At 45.2% G+C, this 17732-nt stretch overlaps 1 pseudogene; it reads right to left on the reverse strand.

Annotated features, from left to right (window-relative positions):
• Positions 1-16157: 16157 nt before the first annotated feature.
• On the reverse strand, positions 16158-16853 carry LOC102912014 (testis-expressed protein 30-like; annotated as a pseudogene).
• Between the last annotated feature and the right edge of the window lie 879 nt (positions 16854-17732).

The following is a 17732-nucleotide window of genomic DNA, read 5'->3' on the forward strand; positions in this document are numbered from 1 at the left end:
CAGAGAAACCCTGTCTTGAAAAACAAAAACAAAAACAAAAAAAAAAAAGAATTTAATAATTGGGGCCTGGAGAGATGGCTCAGCTATTAAAGGCTAGACTCACAACCAAAAATATAAGAATTTAATAATTGGGTTAATGCAGCATAATTCTAATACACATTTGATTATTAAATTCATTCTAGAATATATATTACAGAAGATGGGAGGCTTTTTTCTCCACTTGCATTTCAGATCATAGTCTAAAAGAAATGAGAAGTATTATTATTTTTCACATTAAATACTTATGAAACCAAATTTCAAAGTCTCAAGCCCCACCCCCACCCCCCACCTCCCCACTCCCGTCTTCTTTACTTTTTTAGACGGATTGTCTCTATGCCTCCCTGGCCATCATGGAACTCACTATGTCGACCACGCTGGCCTCAAACTCATGAAGATCTGCCTGCCTGTGCCTTCCAAGCACACAGGTATGAAAAGCACCATGCCCCGTCCTCACGCTGTTTCCAAGTGTGCGTCCTTTGCTATTTTTATCATGTGTGCTTTGGGCACGGGGGTTATGGACATGTGCATGACAGTATGCCTGTAAGCACCTGTCTATCGCACGTGGTATCAGTGTTCTGCTCTATCACTTTCCACTTGATTCCCTTGACAGGATCTCTCCCCAAACCTAAACCAAGGTTGACAGCCGGCCGTCCTTCCGTCCCCACTCCCAGAAGCTGGGGTTACAGGGGCAAAGCCTCATGCCTGGCTTTTTTTTTTTTTTTTTTTTTTTTTTTTTGGTTTTTCGAGACAGGGTTTCTCTGTGTAGCTTTGTGCCTCTCCTGGAACTCACTTGGTAGCCCAGGCTGGCCTTGAACTCACAGAGATCCACCTGGCTCTGCCTCCCGAGTGCTGGGATTAAAGGCATGCGCCACCACCACCCGGCCACATGCCTGGCTTTTTAATGTGAGTATTGGGGATTTGAACTAAGGTCCTTGTGTTTGCACAGCAAGAATGCACCCCATTGGCATCTCCAGCCTCCTGTTTGTTTTTGTTTTCAGATAGGGTCTCATAGAGCTGATGCTGTTGAACTTGCTGTGCAGCTGAAGAACTGGGGTGGACCAGTCGCCACTTTTATGACCCAGGGTCCTCTTGAGTAGGGAGAAGTGAGAAAGTTATAGATAGAAGTACAGAGAGACAGAGACAGACAGAAAACACAGGACAGCTGGGGAGGGCCTGGGTCAAAACCCACCAGCCCCTTCGGTCTCTACTAAAGCCTTTTATAGGAATGCCAAGGGGTGGGGCAAAAGGCCTCCCCCCAGCACAGCAAATGCAGACCATCCCAAAGATCTCATGACCATGCCCGTGGTCAGTCCATTCCCCCCCCCCCCATGCAGCCCTGCTGTGTAAAGCAAGCTCAGATCTCACTAGGAAACCTTTGTGGGCTCCCACAAAGAACTGTTAATTTTATACCATTTTGAAAAAGATGTAAGTATAGGCCACTCATGTCTGTATGATGGGAGAATGGCGGCATTGCCTGTTTCCATAGCCAGCTTAAGTCCTGAAGTTATTTATTGCTCAGTATATTTCTAAATTTCAACCTTCAAAAATATGGGTCAAGTTGAGCTTGGTAGTACATATCTGTAGCCCCAGGACTCAGGAAACCCTGAGGCAGGAGAATCGTGAGTACAGGCTGGGTGCATAAGGGAGAACCTACCTCAAAATAAATAAATAAATAAATAAATAAATAAATAAATAAATAAATAAATAAATAAATAAGTAAAATGTGGGTTAGGAAATGTCACGGCAATGGCTTCTCTAAATGTGCTCCACAAGATGAACTGCACTCCACTTGAAAGACTGCCACAGACTTCACCTTCCTCTCGACCGTCACCGAATCCAAGGCTAGGGCGAAATCCGGGGCAAACCAAACAAAGCTCCTGCAGGGCCTCGGGCCTGGCTAGAACAAGGTGCTCACTGCCGTTTCCAGCAGTTTCTGACTCCGAAAGAAGCAGCCTGTTGTACTAGAGCGTGACAACTCTCTGCGACGATGGTTGGATTTAAGCTTGTTTTGGGTTTTTCTCAAGTTCCCGGCACTCCTTGATTTTAAGTTCTGTGTAAGCCATTTCTTCAGAATATGGTTGCGTCTTGTTGGGTTTCTGTTATGGCTGTGAGAGGGAGTTAGTCTAGGCTTCAGCATGCCGGGCAGGGACGCAGACGGAGCCTTGTATTAGCATTGGGACTCTAGACTCAAGTGGCTCTTGGAGGGAAATGAGCACACATCATGTAGGCAGGCAGAAAGCAAATCAAGATGGATTAAACTAGTTTACCACTGAAAAGGTCTTCTTACATGCATGCAGAAAATAACTTGAAAAAAGTCAGATTTGATGATGTTTCAAGTATATCATATATTAATATATATAATCATATATTAATATCCTGTGTACTGGCTGGCTCTGTGTGTCAGCTTGACACAAGCTAGAGTCATCAGAGAGGAATGAGCCTCAGTTGAGGAAATGCCTCCATGAGATCCCGCTGTAAGGCATTTTCTCAATTAGTGATCAGTGGGGGAGGGCCGAGTCCACGGTGGGTGGTGCCATCCCTGGGCTGGGGGTCCTGGGTTCTGTAAGAAGGCGGACTGAAGCCGGGCGGTGGTGGCGCACGCCTTTAATCCCAGCACTCGGGAGGCAGAGGCAGGCGGATCTCTGTGAGTTCGAGGCCAGCCTGGACTACCAAGTGAGTCCCAGGAAAGGCGCAAATCTACACAGAAAAACCCTGTCTCGAAAAACTAAAAAAAAAAAAAAAAAAAAGAAAGCAGGCTGAGCAAGCCATGGAAGCGAGCCCGTAAGCAGCACCCCTCCATGGCCTCTGCTATCAGCTCCTGCCTCCAGGTTCCTGCCCTGTTTGAGTTCCTGTCCTGGCTTCCTTCACTGATAAACAGCAATGCGGAAATATAAACCAAATAAACCTTTTCCTCCCAACTTGGTTTTTGGTCATTGTGTTTCATTGCAGCAATAGAAGCCCTAACTAAGACATCTTCCTTTTAAAAGAGCCTTGGTAGGCTAGCCTGGAACTCAGTATTAGCCCAGGATGTACTGAAACTCAGGGAAGTCCTGCCTTAGTCTCCTGAGTGTGTGATTAATAGATTTGGGCCACAGCACCCATCTGCTGTCCTGCTTTTGTGTGGTGGGGGTGGGGGATTGGGAACTGGGGATCAAACCGGAAGCCTTGTGCAGACTAGGAGAGCTCTCAATACCCTGATTTCTTTTTCTGCCCTTTCTACTACTACTACTACTACTAACAATAATAATAATAATAATAATAATAATAATAATAATAATTTTGTTTTGTTTTTTAAGACAAGGTTTTTCTGTGTAGCTTTGAAGCCTGTCCTGGAACTCGCTCTGTAGACCAGGCTGGCCTTGAATTTTGAGATCTGCCTGCCTCTGCCTCCTGAGTGCTGGGATTAAAGGTGTGCGCCACCACTGCTTGGCTACTATTACTACTACTAGTTTACTTTTATATGAGCTTTGCCACCATCCCTCTTTAAAATTTCACTCATTCATTATTGTGGGTGGTTGGGTTTCCCTGTACCGCGGTGCACGTGGGGGTCAGCCCGTCAGCTTTGGGGTCTGTTGTCTCCTCCCACCTTTATGTAGGTTTCAGGGATCAGAACCCAGGTTGACCGTCTTGCAGAGCAGGTGCTTGATCTGCCAAGGCATCTCCCCGGCTTGACCAAGTCTCTTTTGACGGTAAGATCCAAGGGCTTCTAGAAGAGGTACAGATGGCAGGCAAGGAGAATGAAACATACCCTAACTTGAATCATCTTGATGCTGAGGTATCCTGTCCATGCTCACATCACCAGGGTGGGTCACAGCGTGTGGCTGAGAAGTAACAGGGCATTCTCATTCTTCAGGGGTTCAAGCCTAGTTGGATCCTGTGTTATGTGGTTCGTGCTGGAATCATGCGTGCCAATAAAAGGCTTTGGCTGGAGAACTTCCTGGGGTCACTCTTTGTCATGGTTTCTGAAATCAATCATGAGTCCCTTGGGAGTGCCCGTGAGTCTTGCCACACTGAGGATCGAACCCACAATTTACTCACAGTGGGTGCACTACACCTGCAGCCCCTGTTCTTTTTGATACACCATTTTTTAAAAAAGTACATCTCTTACTGCTTTTATTGACATAATTCATTTTGGGAGTATCTGGCATTCAAAACCTTTTGGGGGGAGTTTATTCATCTCATTTTATGGGGATTTGCCTGTTGATATGTCTGAGTGTGTGCAGTCTGTGCTTCCAGAGACCAGCAGAGGGCGTCAGACCCCCCGGAACTGGAGTTACAAACAGTTGTGAGCTGCCGCGTGGGTGCTGGAAACCAAACAGGGTCCTTTGGAAGAGCAGCCAGTGCTCTCACCTGCTGAACCATCTCTCCAGTGCCAGCATCAGGCGCTCATAGGGAGCAAAGCTTAACTGTGTATTAAAGAAACATTTGGGGGATTTAGCTCAGCGGTAGAGCACTTGCCTAGCAAGCGCACGGCTCTGTCTGGGTTCGGTCCTCAGCTCCAGGAAAAAATAAAAAAAATAATAAAGTATGCCGAGTGGCGATGGTGCACACCTTTAATCCCAGCACTAAGGAGGCAGAGGCAGGTGGATCTCTGTGAGTTCAAGGCCAGCCTGGGCTACAGAGTAAGATCCAGGCTCCAAAGCTACATAGAGAAACCCTGTCTCAAAAAAACAAAAAACAAAAAAGAAAAAAAAAAAGAAAAGAAAAGAAACATTTTAAGCAATTGAAACTAAAAACCAACCTTCCTTTTAACTGAGCCTTATCATAGTAATTTTAAAATATTTCACCCTGGGATTAATAATTAGGAAGTAGCCCATGTTTAAGGCCTTTCTATCTCAGGGATGAAGGCTAGCAAAAGATGGCTAAGAAGTAATCGGTTTGGGACTATGGCTCCCTCGTTCACTGGAAGAGAATAGGTGAACTTCTGTTGGGGCACACTATGAAAAGAAGAAACTTTGGAAGCCAAGGTTTCTGACTGGCAAAAGTGGTCTGGAAGGCTTCAGAACTAAGGCACAGTCAGAGATGAGCTGGCTTTACCTCCACTGAGCGGGCGGATTTGGTGACTGGTGGAAGAATGTTTCTTTCACTGTCCAGACCATTTGGTATATTATGAGAATGCTGTTGCTAACCAGTGTATTTCTTTGGCCCTCAGAGAGACATTGTATTTTTCATCAGTAAATATTGATCTAAGTTTATATGTATGTACATTGTCTTTTACAGTGTCTATACAAATAATTTTTGTAAACAATCTATATAAGTTATTTATAATGTGACTTTTGTTTGAACAGGGTCTCATTGTGCAGTCATGGCTGGCCTGGGGCTGTGGGCAGTCACCTTGTCTCAGTAGCACTGGTATTTCCAGCAGGAGATGCCAAGGCTAGCATGGCAGCTTGGAGGTTTTAGTTTTGGGGGAGGGGGTTGTTGTTTTGTTTGTTTGTTTTGCTGGTCTTGTTTTTAAGACAGAGTCTTCTATATACTAGACAGGCCTCAAACTAGCCAAGATGATCTTGAACTCTTAACCTTCTGGCTTCCGGCTCCCAACTGCTAGGATTACCGGTGCTACCACACCTGAATTTTTAAAGTTTATTCGTTGCGTCTGCGTCTCCTTTTCCCTCTTTGTATTAGAGCATGATGTATATTCCACGCCTTGTCTGTCTTCGCGTTAGAATTCCCACTTCAGCTCTCTCTAACTGGCTTTTGGAAGTGATGGCTGGTGATTATTTATTTACTTGTTTGTTTGTGTAATTACTGAGAGACACAGGGTCTCACTGTGGAGCCTGGTTTACATTTACTTTGTAAACCAGGCTATCCTGGAACTCTGGAGACCCACCAGTCTCTGCCTTCCTCCCAGCCAATTCTTTCCGTACATCTAGCCAGGCTTGGATGTAAAGGCATGGTTAAGAATCTTCCAGATTCTCAAGTGAACCTAGGGTGAACTTGAATTCAAACTTACCGGACAAAACTTACCTCAACATTTACATTTTATTCTCTTGTTTGCTGTGAATTGCCAGGTCTTCCAGGAGCCACCTCTGTGGGACGTTTTCTCAGCCTTTGCCTTGGCTGTCCTGCCCTGCCCATGACCTTCTTATTTAAGCAAAACTGGCCAACAAACCCAGAGCAAGCCTAAAAAGAAGAGTGTTGTTTCTCCTTTAAATAGCCTTCCGCAGGGATTTTCAGGCTGCTGTGGGGGCCAAGTGGTTCTTTGAAGATGCCTCTAGCCTAGCCGGGTGTGGGGCAGGCTGGAGTGGAGCAGGTGGGGCCTGGGCCTTAGCCAAGCCTCAGTGACCTCAGCCTGGTGTTTATCTCCCTTGTAATGCGTGCAGATTCCAGAGCTTACTGGTTTTGTTCTGTTTTTGTTTTTGTTTTGTGTTTTTTCTTTAAAGCTAGACACAGTGACTCATGCCTGTAATCCCAGCTCATGGCAGGAAGGTTGCCATGAGTTCGAGGCCATGCTGAGCTCCATAACTCAAAAACAAACAAACAAACAAACAAAAAAACAAAAAACAAATGTCACTAATTTAAGCGCACTGGCATGTCATATATTAATAGAAGTAGTATTATATAGTGCCCTTGTCGGTATCCATGCTCCAGCTTCTACTTTCCATGTTTGAACATTAATTCTTAAGGACTTAATAAGATTATTCCCATTTTACAAATGATCAAAGTCAGACTTAAAATCAAGTCAATCACTTGCACAAGAGGTTTAGGATTTGAGTCTGTGAGAAGCCTAGAGAGCCAGGTGCACCCCTCATCTGAGGCAGGCCTGGCTAAGAACAGGAACAGCAGAGCATGCCGGCCCTCACTGCACAGCCTGAGGAACGGGTGCCGTGGAGCGCATGCTCAGTCTGGGATGTGGGCCTAAAGAAGAGGTCTGTTCACCCCCCCACACACACTCTGAGGTGGCACACCTGTGATCTGTGTGTCCGATTAGGAAGTGTCTCCAATTCCAGAGTGTTACCACATGCTGGTGTTAGTGTCGACTCCAGAAAACCAGCACACCCACTCTGGAATCCTCCATGAAGTTTTTCATGGTGATGTTATTTGTTGTCCACAAAGTAAAACTCCCCAACTGTGTCATCCTCATCCTGACAACCCTTCAGTACAGGAGTTTTATTTTTATATTTCTCTATTCATAACATACACATTTGTATGCTGATAGCTGTAAATACAATGTCAGGAGAATGGTTGTTTTGTGAGCTTTGTTTCTGGTGGACGAAAGACCTAAAGGAATTAGTGTATGCTGAGACCTAATAGTTGGGGGTGGGGGCGGGGTGGGGAGTGGGGGGGGGGGAGCATGGAGGGAAAGGGCAGAGAACTTCCGCTTAGGTAAGCCAGCCAGTTTCCGTCATCCAGACTTCAGTGGTTGGATTAATCGTCATGTTTTCCACTACCAGGATTCTGTGCCCAAGAACGGCCTAGCCACAGAGTTGGGTAAATGCCCACATATTTTGAGAAGGAACACACCCAACCCCCAGCTGATTTTCAGTGGCTGCTGCCAGCAGTTCCTGGGCTGTGCCCGTTCTCACCAGAGAAAGTTGGGTCCAATTAAAGTTTTTCCTGTTAGGTGCAAGACTTCGCCTGACTCACGGCGGTTACTGCTGCAGACGCTCCAAGAGGCAGGCCAAGGCTGTATTTAGGGACTTGCTATGAAATCGCCTGTCAGTTCCACCCCATTTTTCCAATCTAATATATATGGAGTACTAGCAAGAAGTTTATCGTTTTAAAAACATTTTTTAAAATCGTGTCATTTTTGTTATCGCTGAAGACTGGCATTAAAGTCTCGGTTTCCTTACATGGACGGCTGCCCTCCCTTCTGAAGCACTCACGGGTGCACACATTACCTCATGTGACCGTTGCCATGGAGTCCTTTAAATTCTTGTTCATAAAAATGTTAAAATGTGCCTTAAAATGTTCTCTGTGGATAAAAAGCTTCTTCCTAAAAGCTATTTCTGGCGAATTCTCTTTCTAATTGTGTGTGTGTGTGTGTGTGTGTGTGTGTGTGTGTGTGTGTGTGTGTGTGTGTGAATTGGCAGTGACTGGCCAGCAGCACCAGGGATGAGTCACAGTGATGAGCACAGTGACCCTCTGACAGTGCCGTTCTTCAAGACATCTTAGTCCCTCCTGCTGCTGGCCGTGGCAAGCCCTGTGGTTGCTAGGTAAGGTAAGTGCCCGGCCATTTTTTCTCTTGGCGTGACTTCCATCACACAGGAGAAAACAGGACTGCCTTGTTCTTACCTTGCTGTGGAAGACCACCAGAGCTGTTCTTTCAGTTACACATGGAGTTGTGATTGGGACTCCCATTAAGTAGAGCTAGGAAGGCCAATGGAGAGATCCTAAAGTGGGTTGTGGACAGAGACAGTAAAGAGGAGGCCAGGGTGGCAAGAGTGGTCATTGGTTAGTTAAAGGTGGTGAGAAAAATACGATTGCATCTGCTTCTTTTAGAAACACAAACCTGGACTTAATTCGATTTTTTCCTGTTGAGACGGGGTCTCATTATACAGTTCCAGCTAGCCTGGAACTCACGATGTTCCCGAGCCGACCTCACACTTGCACTCCAACTACTTTAGCAGACCTGTCCCAGCCTCCCAAGGGCTCAGGTTAAGAGCATGCTCCAGTGGCTAGAGAGGTGGTTTAGTGGTTAGGACCGCTCGTCTTACAGAGGACTTGGGCTTGATTCCAGTACCCACATGGTGGTTCACAATCATCCCTAACTGTAGTTCCAGGATGCACCTGATACACAGACATATAGACACTCACACACATAAACAAATCTCTCGTTTTTTCAAAAAGGCACGGACCATCACCCATCTTTTTTATTTATTTTTTCTTTGCTGAGGTACTGGTGATTAAACCCATGGCCCCAGGCATGCTAGGCAAATGCTCTACCGCTGAGCTACATCCAGTTTTTTTATTTGAGAGGCTGTCTTGCTAGATTATCCCGTCTGGCTTTAAACTCAATCTGCCATCCAGGGAGGTCTTGAACTTGGGATCCTGCTGACTTAGCCTCCAGAGTTTAAGAACATAGATTGGCCTGGACCACCAGACAGGGCTTCTCTGTGTAGATCTGGCTGTCCTGGTACTCACTTTATAGACCCGGTTGGCCTCGAACTCAGAGATCCTCCTGCCTCTGCTTTCTAAGTGCTGGAATTAGAGGAGTACACCACCACTGCCCAACGAGCTTTACTCTTGCTATTGCTGTTACTGTTCCCTGAAGCATCCAAGCCTAAATACTGAAAGTTCTGCTAGTGGTTTTGATTTGAGACAGGTTCTCATTGTATAGCCTTGGCTGTCCTAGAACTCGTTATGTAGATCAGGCTGGCCTCAAACTCACGGAGACCCATCTGCTCAGCCTCCCAAGTGCTGGGGTTGAATGCACTGCACACCAGCCAAAAAGACCTGAAATTTTTTTTTTTTTTTTTTTTTTTGGTTTTTCAAGACAGGGTTTCTCTGTGTAGCTTTGCGCCTTTCCTGGAAATCGCTTTGGAGACCAGGCTGGCCTCGAACTCACAGAGATCCGCCTGGCTCTGCCTCCTGAGTGCTGGGATTAAAGGCGTGCACCACCACTGCCCGGCAAGTCTTGAATTTTAATAAACAAAAAACTGTGCAAACACATACTGCGTAGTCCCCTGATGCTGCCATATAGGAACTATGAGGAAAAGATACTTCATAGAAACAAAAATATCCTTTTGAAAATAAACTTACAACTGTGTAACAGTGGCAAATATCGTAACTGTGCATGGAACATAGCTCTTTTTTTCTCTCAACGATTCAGTGTATGGGACTGAGATGAGCAAGATGAACACGAAAACCTGTGGTGTTCACCAGCTGAGATTGGAACACCCCCATCAAAAGCAGGGTGATAGGGGCACAAGGGCCGAGGAAGCAGAGGAGGTGACGGTCTGGGGCGGGGTTTGGGGGGCCTGGGGGGGGAACCAGCCAACCCACGGTGACGACAAACGGGAGGTTTAGAGCAAAGTGGAACGACACCCGTGCGCAGAAATGCCAGAGCCAGACCGTGACAGAGCAGAACAACTTAATAATCAGTAACTTCAGCCGGGCGTGGCGGCACACGCCTTTGATCCCAGCACTTGGGAGCAGAGGTAGGCAGATCTCTGTGAGTTCAAGACCAGACTGGTTGGTCTACAGAGGGAATTCCAGGACAACCAGAACTACACAGTGAAACTGTCTTAAAAAACTAATAAACCCGTTTAAAATGTTAAACTTAACCAGAGTCCATCACATGTTTCAAAACATTTATCAGCAAAAGGAAACCATAACACTTGCCATAAAAATTCGATTTACATGCAAATAACAGAAATGTAGGGTGAATATTCTCAAATAGAAATTAAAACTGGGAAAGGAGTTGTGCTATTTTTCACAGTTCTAATACTCTAAACTTGCACATGGGAAGTGAAGGGAAAAAAGTGATAGTTGGCTGAGACCCAGGAAAGCAATTGATAATATCGCTCAGTCCTCCAAATGTACAGCCAGCGCTTTCCCAAGGTAGAAGAGTCTATACAAAAGCATTCTTCACAGTATTATTTATGAGAGAAAATATTTTTCATTTCGTGGGTATGTGTGTTTTGTCTGCATGTATGTCTAGGTGCCATATGTGCATGGTGCCTGAGGAGCGAGCAGAGGAAGGTCAGGTCCCCTGAAGCAGGAGTTACAAAGGGTTGTGAGTTGCCATGATGGTGCCCTGATTTCACTATGTAGCTGGGGATAACTTTGAACTCTGACCCTCCTATCTTGCCTCCTGAATGCTATAATTATAGGTGTATGCACACCACTGTGCCTAGCTCAGTCACATCTTTTTATGATAATAAATTTGTGAGTCTGTCCAGACATGGTGAGGCACACCTGTAATCCCAACACGCGGGAGTCAGAGACAGAAGATCTGGAGGAGTTCCGGGCACACCTAAGCTATGTAGGGAGCTCAGGGCCACCCTGAGGTCACTCAGCTAGCAGCTGCAGGACCTGGATTTAGACCTCGGTTGAAGGCCTCCAAGGCCTTGTGAAGCAGTGGCCCCTCCACACCCGCGGCTCATCTGCCTTCTGGATGAAGCAGTTTCTGGCACTCAGTGGAAACTGCCTTAGCGGCTATTTTCATGCCATTGCAAAACTTTCTCTTTGTCCATGCCCCGTTCAGAACAGAGACTCAGAAGGATTACAGATCAACCAAATAATTACACTCCAGAAAGCTTCAAGTAGATAGGGTTGTACTTCCCTGTAATATAATACATAAGCAAAAACCTTTAGTATTGTTTTGTGGTCGTTTGAGATATGGATATTTTTACATAATCAAATCATTTTGTTTCTGGTGTCTCACAGAAGGTATATTCCTCAATCCAAAATTGTTGGAATAGCCATCCATTTTCTTTCAGTAGTTCCCTTTAGGTGACTCTGTGAGCCATTTGTGGGATGCTTCGGTAGTTGACTTGGAGGCAATCCATGTCAGAGGGTCCAGGCTTAACATGCTTCTGCCTTCGTGTGAGTACGAGAAGTTAGATGACGATTTTGTCATGACACTCTCTTCTCCATTATGAGTCTTGACATCTGAATTGATTGCGTTCAACTTTAATTCTGCTTTTCAACGGATTCAGTTGCCTGGGAAGCTGTTTCGTGTTTATTAACTGCAGAGAAGCCACGGACAGAGAAGGCATTCCCACTGCTAGACATCAATCTCAGCTCACTATCTAAACAACTAGCTAACCCTGCAGACAGTGTCTGAGCTACTCTCTTATGAACACCCCATGAGAGATGTAATGTAATAGAGAAAGGGCCTGTTGTGTAGCCTTTCCATGTGCTTGGCCCACTAATGGATGACCCGCAGGCGGGGACTTCAGTCTCTGAAGGCCCACAGAGTTGGTTATCTGTTCGTGTGATTGAGATTTATAGTTTGTGCTCTCCACCAAATGAGCTCTGTTGCTTTACAGCTGCGGTTTGGCCATGAAAACGTCATGATATCTTCCTTCACAATTTTTTTCTTTGTGATCCAGAGGTACTTTGGTCTCCAGCCTTCCCTTTGGGCTCAAGGTGAAGTGCTCCTAAGTAGCCAATTAAAAAAATTTTACTCCACCCACACTTCCTGTGGGAAATGCAGACTCACATGGTTTTATAGGCAGACAAGGAGACCAAGAGGTGTATCCAAGTGACAGCTGCTGTGGGTTTTGTGTAAAAGAGGCAAAGCAAATATTGAAGGGGTAAACCTTGGGCAGATAATGTCTGCACCAATACTGAAGGGGTAAACCCTGGGAAGATAATGTCTGCATCAATACTAAAGGGGTAAACCCTGGGCAGATAATGTCTGCAGCAATACTGAAGGGTAAACCCTGGGCAGATAATGTCTGCATCAATACTAAAGGGGTAAACCCTGGGCAGATAATGTCTGCAGCAATACTGAAGGGTAAACCCTGGGCAGATAATGCCTGCACCAATCAGTTCTGTGTGATGATTTACAGCTTATGCTTTGAGGAGTTTTAGCAGTCACATATATTACTTTCAAATTACAAAGTAAACGTGGAGGAGACATTCACTTATGCCCCATTCCTGACACTTAGGAGAAGGGACATTGTTTGATGTATGTATAGTGATTTCATTCTGAGTGAAGAACGTAATAATAGGTTGACAGCCAAATATTCAAAAGAATCATCAAGCCACTTGCTTATTCCATAGCACTGTAGGATGAACAGGGAGACGGACAGGAAGCCGGCAGCTGACTGAGAAGTGGTGGAAGATGTGTTCGGACAGAGGACTGCTCACATCCATCTCCTGTGTTTAGGAGGACAGTGCAAACATCAGAAGGTTCCTGCTTTTAGCCGGTGCTCTAGGAGGTAGCATGGCTGTTAAGTTGTGCACGTTTGGGGGAGATGAGTTGGCATGTGTAGGCGGCAGCCCCGAGTGGAGTCTCCCCAGACCGAATGTGCTTCCCAGACCTCCAAGCATGACGTTTGACTCCAGAATCTTGGTGGTGGTTACACGAGTGAATCCACTGTGTAACCATTCATCAAATTCTATATTTAAAATGTCTGTGCTTGTCTTGAAAAAAGATGTGTGTACTTGTCTCTATGTGTTATACTTCAATTAAAAAAAAAAAAAGGGAAACTTGAAAAGACCAAAACAAATCATCCTTCCACATCTCTGCTTCTGTCTTTCTGCAGCACTCTGCGGTGGCCACAGCTCCGTGGCGGCCACTGCTCCGTGGTCACCACCACTTTGGATTCCCCAGAATAATTCCTTCTACCCTTGGCCTGGCCAATCATAGCCGTCCATCCCAGAGTTGAGTGACTGTGGGTGTGTCTTAGGGAGGGCCAATCAGAGTCGAGTGTTGCCCACCGCAAAGTGGGGAGGGAGGAGTTGGTGTTACTAGGTTGGTCCCGCTTTACAATTTTTTTTTTTTTAAATCTTGCCTGCTTACAAATTTTAAAATCTCCAGAGTCAGGAAATCATCCTTGCCTGTCTTGGATCTTCTCAGCCCTTGGTGTCGTGGGAAGCCAGGTGACAGCTGCATCCTCAGCCTGTCGTCACCTGGAGTTATCCTGAGATCGCTTCCCGTTCAATATATCGGGCTTTTTAACCCAAGCAGAGGCAACGTGATCGTGTGTTTCCTCCTCCTTCAAAGCACCACGGATCCAGCGGAAGGCGAATTCCAGCGGAAGGCGACTTCTTACACAAATTGAAAGAAGAAGTTTGGTTTCATTTAGAAAGCCTTTATAACTCGATGGCCAGTTCCCCGGATGACAAAATAGTATTCTCTGTATGTCCCTGCAGTGTAGAGTAACAGGACCGGGCCATTTCCTAGACCTACATGTGTTTGCTTGCCTGTAGTCCCAGTGCTTGGGACATGGAGGCAGGAAGATCAGAAATCCAAGATCAGTCAGGACTACATGAGACAAGAAAGGAAGGAAGGGAGAGAGGAGAGAGGGAGGGAGGAGAGAGGGGAAGGGAGGGAAGGAGACAGGGAGGGAGCCGGGCAAGCCATTCCATCTAATTTTGGAAGATGATCATCAATCTCTTGGCTGCATTCATGTTTGCCGTGGTGTGAACTTGTGGCTTGAATTGTTTTGTTAGTGCTCTGTGCTTTTGCTAGGTCCAGGGACTCGGACTTATCATGACATGTTTATGTCCCAGTACACAGGGTGAAAGCCTCATCCAACAGGTTGGCATTAGGAAATGGGACCTTTGAGAGGAGGGTAGGTGTTAATTCACGATCAGACTCCACCCCAGCGAGTGGATTCGGTGCCTTTACAAGGTGGCCCCAGGGAGCCACCTTGCTTCTTCCATGTGAGGACATGGCTACAAGGTGCCCTGCCATCGAAAAGTGGGCCCTCACAGACCCAGAGCCGGGCATGGCGGCACACGCCTGTAATCCCAGCTCTTGGGAGGATGGGAAGTTCACAACCATCACCAGCTGTAAGTTAGAAACCAGCCTGGACTACATGAGACTCTGTCTCAAAACGGCTGCCCCCAGTGCCAGCTAACAACAAGAAAAACAGCTCCAGGAACTCATACTGCCTTGAACTTGGACATCTCCACCTCAGAAATAAATTAAATGTCTGTTGCTTTAAACTTACTCAATTTATGGCATGTTCTTTTACAGCAGCCAGAATGAACTAAGACAGTATGCGATATTTTGTTTAAATGTCATGATCTCTGACCAAAAAAAAAATGTGAAAGTCTATCCGAAATTTGAGGGCTGTGTGTGGTGGCATACACCTTTAATCCCAATACTTGGAAGAGACAGAAACAGGAGGATCTCTGTGACTTCCAGGCCATCGTGGTCTACATACTGAGTTCCAAGCCAGCTACAAAACAAGCCAGCCCTGTATCAAAAACAAAACAAAATGTGAAATTACTTTTTTTTTTTTTTTAAAGTCAGGGTTTCTCTATGCAGCCCTGGCTGTCCTGGAACTTACTTTGTAGAACAGGCTGTTCTCGAACTCAGAGATCTGCCTGCCTCTGCCTCCCAAGTGTTGGTATTAAAGGCATGTGCCACCACTGCCTGGCTTGAAATTACTTTTAAAAATGAAGAATCGTGATGATTCATATGTATCTTGTTAAGCTTAAACATTTGTTCTGTTCATTAACTAAAACTGAGCATGGTACACATCTTTACTTCCAGCACTTAGAAGGCAGAGTTATGTGAATTTTTTGTGAGTTTGAGGCTAGCATATTCTATATAGAGAGACCCTGTGTCGAAAAGAAAAAAATTCTATGTATTAATGACTTTCTTTATTTCTGAGTTTTTAATATTCTTTGCACATTTATTTAACCCCTACCATGGCTAGGGCATATACATCTAAATGCATTTTCCTCCATGATTGCCAAGAATGTGTTCCTGGATGATTTTAGAGAATTTGAAGTTTATCGGTCCACATTCATCTTAAGCATCTGAATATGAAAGAGACATCATGAAAAATTAGGCCAAAAACTTGCCAATTTATGGTACCTAAAGAATTTTGGCTGGGGTTTTTGGTGTATAAATTATTCTTAATTGAGCAATGAAAAAAATATGAGGGAGTAAAAAATAGATGCAGGTCATATAAACTGGCAGGCTACAAAAGAAACACAAACATCTGTTAACTGTGTGAAAACGGCAACTTCGTTAGCAGTTACGGAACTGCACATAATAGAAGAACGGAGGCCAGCCAGGTGTGGTGACACATACTTAATTCCAGCACCCAGGGGGCAGAGGCAGGGGGATCTCTGTGAGTTCGAGCCTGGCCTGGACTACAAATGGAGTTCTAGACCAGCCAGGGCTACATAGTATGACCATGATGTCTCAAAAACAAAAATCAGTGGAATCACCATTTGATATTTTCTTGTGAAAGCAACTATGGAGAGTCCTGAGAAGCTAGCATTCCCATATGCCGTCAGCACACCGAAGAGCCGAATGCCGAGATTCGGGGGAAGGCAGTCTGACTGGGTATCAGATTCATACCTTTGACCTTATTGTTGTTGTGGTTCTTTATCAAATTAACTGTACATTTTTCCCCCCAAAATAACAAGGCTTTTGGCGGGAGGGTGAGACAGGTTTCTCTGTGTAGCCCAGGTTGTCCTGGAACTTGTTCGTTGACCATGTTGGCCTTGAACCAAAATAACTTAGCTTTTAATGACAATTATTTCTTGTCCATTTCAGCGATTTCTTGGCTGAAACAAGATCTGTGTATGTATTTCTTTGAAAACACCCTCTATTGACACATCCTTCCATTGCCATGAGGTGATTTGCCTTCCCAAGCCAATGGATGTTACCGGGAGCTTACACCTCCTGTACCACTTTCTCCAATGCGTTCTTCTCACGCATTTCGTCTGCTGAAGTGGGCACACACGGTACAGGATCCTTTAGACAAAGGGACCTTCGTCTCTGCCTTTCTGCTGCTGCTTTCAATGGTGCAATGGATAAGAAATGCAAATACGACCTCAAACAAAAGCGTCATCATAACCTGGCTCTGTATGACACATTCCAGAAGCAAATGCTTTTGAGTCCATCCAACAGCCTCCAAGAAAAACACCAGCAAGTTTATGTTCTCCTGAGGTCTTTAGGTAATTCAGAACTGCTATAGATGACTTAATTCTGTGCACAGATTTAAAGCCTTTGCAAGTAAATCTTAGGCAAAACAAAACAAACAAACAAACAAACAAACAAACAAACAAATCTCATGAGATGCACATGGGATGCCAGTGACATCAACTGAGGAGAATTCTCATCTCCTGATACTCCGTGTCTAAGAATTACATCATACACTGTGTTCTTGTAGGTACTACATAAATAGCATCTGGTAATTTATTTTTAATTAAACCTCTGTATGACTCATTTTCACTATTGAATAATAAACATAAGTACATTACATTGGGGAAGCAAAGACTATCTCCCCTGAAGCACATGAATAACGGCCAGCATCCAGCTGCCCTCACTCTATTCAGGGAGTGAACTCTTGACATTTTACTGCAAGAAATCTCTCCTATTGAGTCACAGATAGACACAGACATTGATCACAGTGTGAGCCACAATAGTATAAAATAGAAATAACGACAATGTCCAACAATCAGATTAAGGAAAACTGAGGCTGAGTGTTTTGGGGAAGTTTCCAGACTCGAGGCAAAGGAAGTATACAGCTGACTTCAACTCCAGATCTGCCCACCCTGGTGTTCTCCTTATGACCCTTGGACTGGTTGTCCGTCATCTTTCCTGAAATCTTCCCATTGTCTCTCAGATTCCAGAACTAGGAGTTAGTTTCCACTTTGTTTTATTTTTGTCTGTGTTTCCTTATGGATGGCTTTCAGCCCCTCCAGCCTGGGCAAGCCTTGGTGCTCTGGGTCCTAGTTAAGATTTCTCTTTTTAAAATTGATTTATTCTTTGGGCTGGAGAGATGGTTCAGTGGTTAGGAGCACTAGATGTTCTAGAGGACCCAGGTTCGGTTCCCAGTGTCCCCAGGGTGACCATCTGTAACTCCAGTCTCAGGGGATCTGACACCCTCTTCTGGCCTCCCTGGACACTGGGCAGACACGTGGTTCATAGACAAGCATACAGGCAAAGCACCCATGTACATTTGTTTGTTGATTTATTTTAGTCGTTTGAGACAGAGTCTCTGCACGGCTCGAACTGTCTTGAAACTCACTCTGTAGACCAGGCTGGCCTCAGACTCAACAGAGATCTGCCTGCTTCTGCTTCTTGAGTGCTGCGATTAAAAGCG

Source organism: Peromyscus maniculatus, chromosome 2, assembly GCF_049852395.1.
Source record: "Peromyscus maniculatus bairdii isolate BWxNUB_F1_BW_parent chromosome 2, HU_Pman_BW_mat_3.1, whole genome shotgun sequence".
In the NCBI taxonomy this organism is placed as follows: Eukaryota; Metazoa; Chordata; class Mammalia; order Rodentia; family Cricetidae; genus Peromyscus; species Peromyscus maniculatus.